A 6,498-nucleotide genomic window follows, 5' to 3' on the forward strand; every position below is an offset into this window, starting at 1 on the left:
AGCACACTGTTGGGAAGCTGTCTTCTACATGTACCCCCATTACGTTGCGCGAACAAATCATCTGGAAGAGGCTGAGGGTATTGATGGGTATCCTGCGCCGAGTTGACACCAGTGGAGGAATCTGCGCACAGCCGGATTGTCTCGTTAGGCTACTTCACCAACACGATAGGTGCGGCCCAAGCAGAGTAGTTGGTTGGTTGGAGAACAGCCGCCTTCTGAAGTCGGTCCTGTTCTTGGTCAACGATAGGCAAGGCTGTATACGGCACTGGACGTTTTGTCCTGACGAGTGGCTTGGCACCAGGGAGGAGGCACAGCCTGGCTTTTGCTTTTGTACACCGTCCAAGCTCGTCAGTGAATGCAAATGCATAACGTTGTAGAAGGTGCTTAAGTGAACGCTTTGGCAAATGAGTTTGTCCGGGTGCTACGTGTATGCCGTTGCAAATATAATTGATTGGTTTATCCAGCAGATTTAGCTTCTCGATCCAATCTAGCCCCATGAGATCAAGTTTGGGGCATGACGTCAGGTAGCAGGTGGCTTGTGCCGTCGAGTCCTTGAAGTTAATGAGGCAGTCCACTTCGCCAGTCAACTTCAGTTTGCCACCGGAAGCATTACGGGCCCAGTGATCAGTCGGCTTCACATATGGCTTACCGATTCGCTTCCACGTTCGTTCACTGAGCAGCGTGATATCGGAGCCAGTATCAAGTTGCAACCGAACTGGGATGTCGTTGATACGAACCGTCACGAACTTCCTTCGGCAAGCAAAATCAACTTTGAATGTTGCCGTCACCGAGTTGGACCGCGATTTGTGGGCTGCACGGTGGTGTGCGGGTGGCTGCAATCTTTGAGATCGACACAAATCTTCTTTGTGGCCGCGACGACTGCACCTGGAACATTTGTGACGCCTGAACCGGCAATAACGAGCAAAATGCCACTCACCGCAATGCCAGCAACTCGTGGGAGGCTTACCCTGTCTTCGATCGGGCTTCTTGTCGGATTTCCTGGGCACGCTGTAGTTGATTGCCTGTACACAGCTGCTTGAGGTCACAGGTGACTGACCGATCATAGCCGTGTCGTGCTTCAGGTTGATGAGGCGTTGGCATTCAGTGGTGAGGCTCTGCAACGTCATTTCGGCATCCTGTTCAATTCTGTTAAGAAGCCGGGTTCTGATGTCAGCATCCTGGGATGACTGGAGACCGGATACAAAAATGAGGCACTTAAACTGATTCTCCGTCATTGAGCTGAACTTGAAGCGCTCGCAGTCTCGATTGACAACACCGGCAAACGTGATGAAATCATCATCATCTTTCTTGACCAACTTTAGGCATCGGAAGCGGATATTGAACAGTGATGTTTGATCGCCGAATATCTGGGACAGTGTGCTGACCGTTTCATCGGGGTAGCGGGGCAGCTTGGAGGGAATGAAATTTGTGAACCGTTCATGCTCCGGTGTGCCGAGTTTTCGCAGCAATAGTCTGACTTTCCATCCATCATCAAATTTGGAAAAATCAGTATTGAACATGTCTTCGTACCGCTTGAACCAGGAGTCAAAAGTGTGACCAGAAAGAGGGTCGAATGTGAACTCCGTAATTGAGGCCGCGGCTGCATCAGTTGAGGAAACAGAAGACTCACCAGTAGTGACTGCTGCTGTCTGGATATGCAGTTTCTGAGTCAGTGATTCAATGAGCTTCAGTTGCGCTTCAAACTGCTTTTGTTGCTGCTGCAATAGTTCTCGGAGCTGATCAAATCCAACTGACATCGTGCGTTCCCGTTCGCCAATTGTAGTAACGGTATTTTCCCTCAGCCCAGTTCTCGGTCTGAGCCTCCCAAGCTAGCGTTCACGTCAAAACAACCACTAAAGGTGCACAAAACGAAGTAAAGAACCGTTGTACAGCGCTTCGTATGTATAGCGTAAGCGGTTATAACCTTCTGGAAGTTCTGACGCGTTCTGGATGCGCCATTGGCAACCGGCATTTGGCCAACACTGGGTCATGATTGGCTGTTGGGTCCAGATTGTTGACCAATCAGATCTTGTATTGATGCTGGACCGGCAAGCGTCTCGAATTCTGGGCCAATTTCGAGCGGGCCAGGCTTATCGGCCGTAGCAGCGCCTAAAGACATGCGGCATAGCGGGATCCGTGTGGATTCCTGCCTATAGGTACATTGGTTCCGGTCGCTACAGTTTCGAACGGGAAATTGGAACATATAACCAAGCCTTGGCGGTGAAGGCATGGTCAGTTTGTTCAGAAATTAGGTAGATACGCATTGAAGACGGTAGCTTTGATGAACGAGCGTCACTGACTGCGCCATTGGGCCATTTCTGCCAGTGTCATTAACGATTGTTGATTTGAGTTCCGGGATCCCCATCCAGGGAGATGGCAGTTGCCCACCCGACTAAGTTTACTGGTTAGTGTTTTCATACTTCTTTGCCAAGTGACACACTATCCATCTCTCGGTCGCTTCCACTCAGCAAAGGGCTAGGTGAAAAGAACTCTGCGAGGCAGATGGTTTTCTTGTATGCGGAGTACGGGTCCTAACTAGCGCAACCTACGAAGCGTGAGTAATTCCTCCACCGTGGGAGAGTTCCTTCTCCATAAGACCATCTGGCGTACCTCAGAATTACTAACTCGATGTTCTCACCAGACTTGACCAATGCTTCGGAGTCACCGATGATCAAACAATTACATCTTCCGTGTGTCCTCTGTGCATAGGGACCACGTCTCTGATCCATAAAGCAGTATGGATCGCACCACCGCACCCTTGACAGACACTTCACGTCGGTGCCATAGGAGTCGGAGGTTGGCGAAAGTTGACCTGGTCTTCTCGATCTCTCGGTTCCACTCAGCAAAGGGCTAGGTGAAAAGAACTCTGCGAGGCAGATGGTTTTCTTGTATGCGGAGTACGGGTCCTAACTAGCGCAACCTACGAAGCGTGAGTAATTCCTCCACCGTGGGAGAGTTCCTTCTCCGTAAGACCATCTGGCGTACCTCAGAATTACTAACTCGGTGTTCTCACCAGACTTGACCAATGCTTCGGAGTCACCGATGATCAAACAATGACATCTTCCGTGTGTCCTCTGTGCATAGGGACCACGTCTCTGATCCATAAAGCAGTATGGATCGCACCACCGCACCCTTGACAGACACTTCACGTCGGTGCCATAGGAGTCGGAGGTTGGCGAAAGTTGACCTGGTCTTCTCGATTCGAGAAATGATGTCATCTTCGGTCTGTCCACTTGTACAACTGTCTAGGTAAACAAATTTACCAACCACGTTGATTGGCTCAGTTGCAGGCATGAGGTGTGGGTTTGATTCCACTTAGTCTAGTAGCATCGCTTTACATTTTGCAGGTGTGAAACGTATGTCAAACCGTGCGGTAGAATTGTTTAGTTTATTTAAAATCGTTTGCGTTTTTGAAGGATCTGAACCAAGGAGTGCAATATCGTCTGTATACTCAGTGTCTACGAGGGAACGTCGTGGGAGCATTTCGACTCCCGAGTTTTTAGAGACAGGCAGAGAAATTTCAAACAGCATATCAATGATAAATTTGAAGAGGAAAAGGGAAAGTGGACAGCCTTGTCTTGCACCACTGGACGAGGTGGACTCAAGTGAGAGCTTTCCGTATACTCGTACTCGAGTTCGCATTGTCCTCATAAGGGAGAGAAATTCGGAAGAGACACCGTTGATCGTCAGACACTGCCAAAGTTGCTGACGGTCGACAGAATCAAAAGCATCTTTCAAATCCAGAAAACGACCAACGTTGGACGTCCGAAGGGATTGTGCTGTTCACGAATTTGTCTCAAGGTAAAGATATGGTCGATGCATCCTCGACCAGGGCGAAACCCAGCTTAATTCTCACGAATCTGTCTCTCTCGGTAATCCATCTAACTGCGCAAAATATTGCCAGAAATCATCCTCGATGCGACGGATACCCGGTTGATAACACGATGGTTTCCACATGACATTCTTGCTCCCTTTTTGAAAACTGATTTCGGTGAAGTAGCTCCATTTGGCTGGTGTTTTGTTTTCGTTCCAAATCTGCAGTATGGTTGTCAGGCTGTTCACCAGGGCCTTGCCACCCCCACATGAAACAAACTGCTGTACAAGGCTTCTGTGGTATATCATCTAGTGCTATGTCCACATATGGATTCCACACACTACTGAGGATGTTAAGCATGTGATATTTTTGTACACATTTCGTGGGTTCCGAATGGCGGCCGCACATTGGGCGTCTTCAAGATCTTGATTGAAGAGGCGGTCAGTATCGTTGAACATCTTCGGTCGTTTGTACTCCCAACTCGTGCCATCTTTTCAATCAACTGTTTCGGTGAAAAAATCTCATGTATCCCGGGGGCTCACGAGGGCATAGGTGCTGCCAAGTTATCTGGATTCAGACATGAAAAATCTAAAACCCAGGGTCAGATCCGAACTACGGACATCGCGATCGGTACCTTCGGGCCCCAAACACTGATCTATGTAGACCTAGTGCTTGTACAGTGGACTCGCTTCACAGCGATGTGAGATCATTAACCAGAAGTGAAAACCGAAGTACACTCGCTAACCTATCCGCTTCATTGCTGTCCTGTTGCTCCCGGTAGAGAAACTCTCATGATTCAGAGGCCAATGCCACAGGCTCTGCAGGTGTCGTTATCGTGCGGCGTCTTTCAGCGGGGCTCCCGCTTGAATCAATGCGCGGTGGCAGTTGTCTCTGTGGTTTCGTTTGGCAACACATGTGAAAGAATCTCGCAAACAATAAGCTAATAGTTGGTAGTGTTGACTAAAACAAAGCATTGATAATTGGATAACAGAAACTCGCGTACATCTTCGATAGAATGCTTAGTTGTTTGGCTGGATGACGGCTTCTCAAATCCGTATCACTATTGGCGGAGGCTGTTAGCCGATAGAGCGCCAGTCTCACCTTAGACTGTGTAGCCTGGTAAACCCACGCGTCACTCAACACTAAGTAACGTCATCTGTTGTAAGTAGTAGAATTGGTAGTAATATCACTCGTCTGTGAAGCCCTCCGCGTGCTCTGGCACAATTATTCTGACTCGAGTTCCGCAGTTATTAGAGCTCATCAGCAGTGCACATGTTTGATCGTGCCGGAGTTTTGAGCCTGGAAATCTGACATGTGAAGTGAGCGTATTACCAACACTTCATCGGCACAAGCTGTTGCTGAGAACCCTAATGATAGCGAGACTCGACTGCAATGCGTCCCCTATGGGGTGTGGACTCACCAGAATAATTGCACTGGGGCAGATTGAGCTAGATTGATTGCTCACTGGTCAGAACGTGACCGGAAGGTCCATGGTTCGAACCCGACCTCTGCCTCTCGACTTCTCCTATCTAGGCCGGGGCACCCTGGCAGTATTCCATCCCTCATGCTTCCTTAGGTGGCATGGCAATTAGGCACCAAATGGGTGCTACAGCTAAACGAAAGATTGGCATGAATATGGAATAATTTCATGTTTCCTCTTTCTACAACTACTTGGTGAAGATGCGTTCCGTTTGCTGAGTCAATATTTTTCAGACATCTTTAGTCTTTTCCGCTTGGATGGGCAAGAAAATTATCAAAACTCTGTTCTTTTCACTTGAGAAATCGACGGTGGCAAAGCTCAGTCCAAATTTCGTCTGTGCGGGTGTGTCGGAAGTATGCAACCTGGTTCTAGTTACTTGTTCTTAGTATTCGGGCTGCTGGTTTGAAATTCGTTTAGAACAACTTTGCTCGGAATCCTGAGTAGGTTGACTTGACGGATCAAGTGGGTTTGAATCTGAGGAACGGAACGCCACTCAGGCTCATGTTAGCTATCATCTGTACTTCAGGTACAGATGATTGTAAGCGGAGAGGATCTACACTGGAAGGATTAACATGGGCGGATACAGATAGAAAAAGTTCGGGGTCTCTATGAGATAGTTGGCGTCTCGGTAATTCTGATAACTTGATGCGTAGAAATAATGGGTATCCGTAACATCTTCCATGGTCATCATTACGTTTAGGTTAAAATTACTAAGTTACTTTCAGACCGCCTCAAATTACTGAAAGTGTATGTGACCGTCTTGATAGGCATCGGGAATACAAGATGCACAGTATCTGCCGTTTTGTAGAAAAAGTTTGATGGAGATTTGTTCGGGAATTCTAGTACCTCCTACATTCGTTGTATCGCAGGGTTATGAATTCTGCTAAGGTTTCTCATTTTCCCCGCTTTTCAGATACCGGCCCATCCAGTGAGATGTATTCGAGATCAGGGTGATGGAACATACTATAGAGCACTTTTTCTTACGGTTTTCGGTCATTCAACAATGTGGCTGGTGGGCGATGGCTTCTTTGAATCTTACCCAAATCATAGCTCGTGTGGGTTGGTGTCGGCGAATCCGTAACGAGGCAGTTAGAGAGCGTTTTCGGTTGTGTAACGGGTACTTCCATTGAAGAATGTGTCCAGCACCAGAAGCTGCGTTGGTTGGGACATGTGTTACGTATGCCGAACCATCGTTTGCCGAAGA

This window comes from Opisthorchis viverrini, assembly GCF_000715545.1.
Source record: "Opisthorchis viverrini unplaced genomic scaffold opera_v5_690, whole genome shotgun sequence".
NCBI classification, from domain to species: Eukaryota; Metazoa; Platyhelminthes; class Trematoda; order Opisthorchiida; family Opisthorchiidae; genus Opisthorchis; species Opisthorchis viverrini.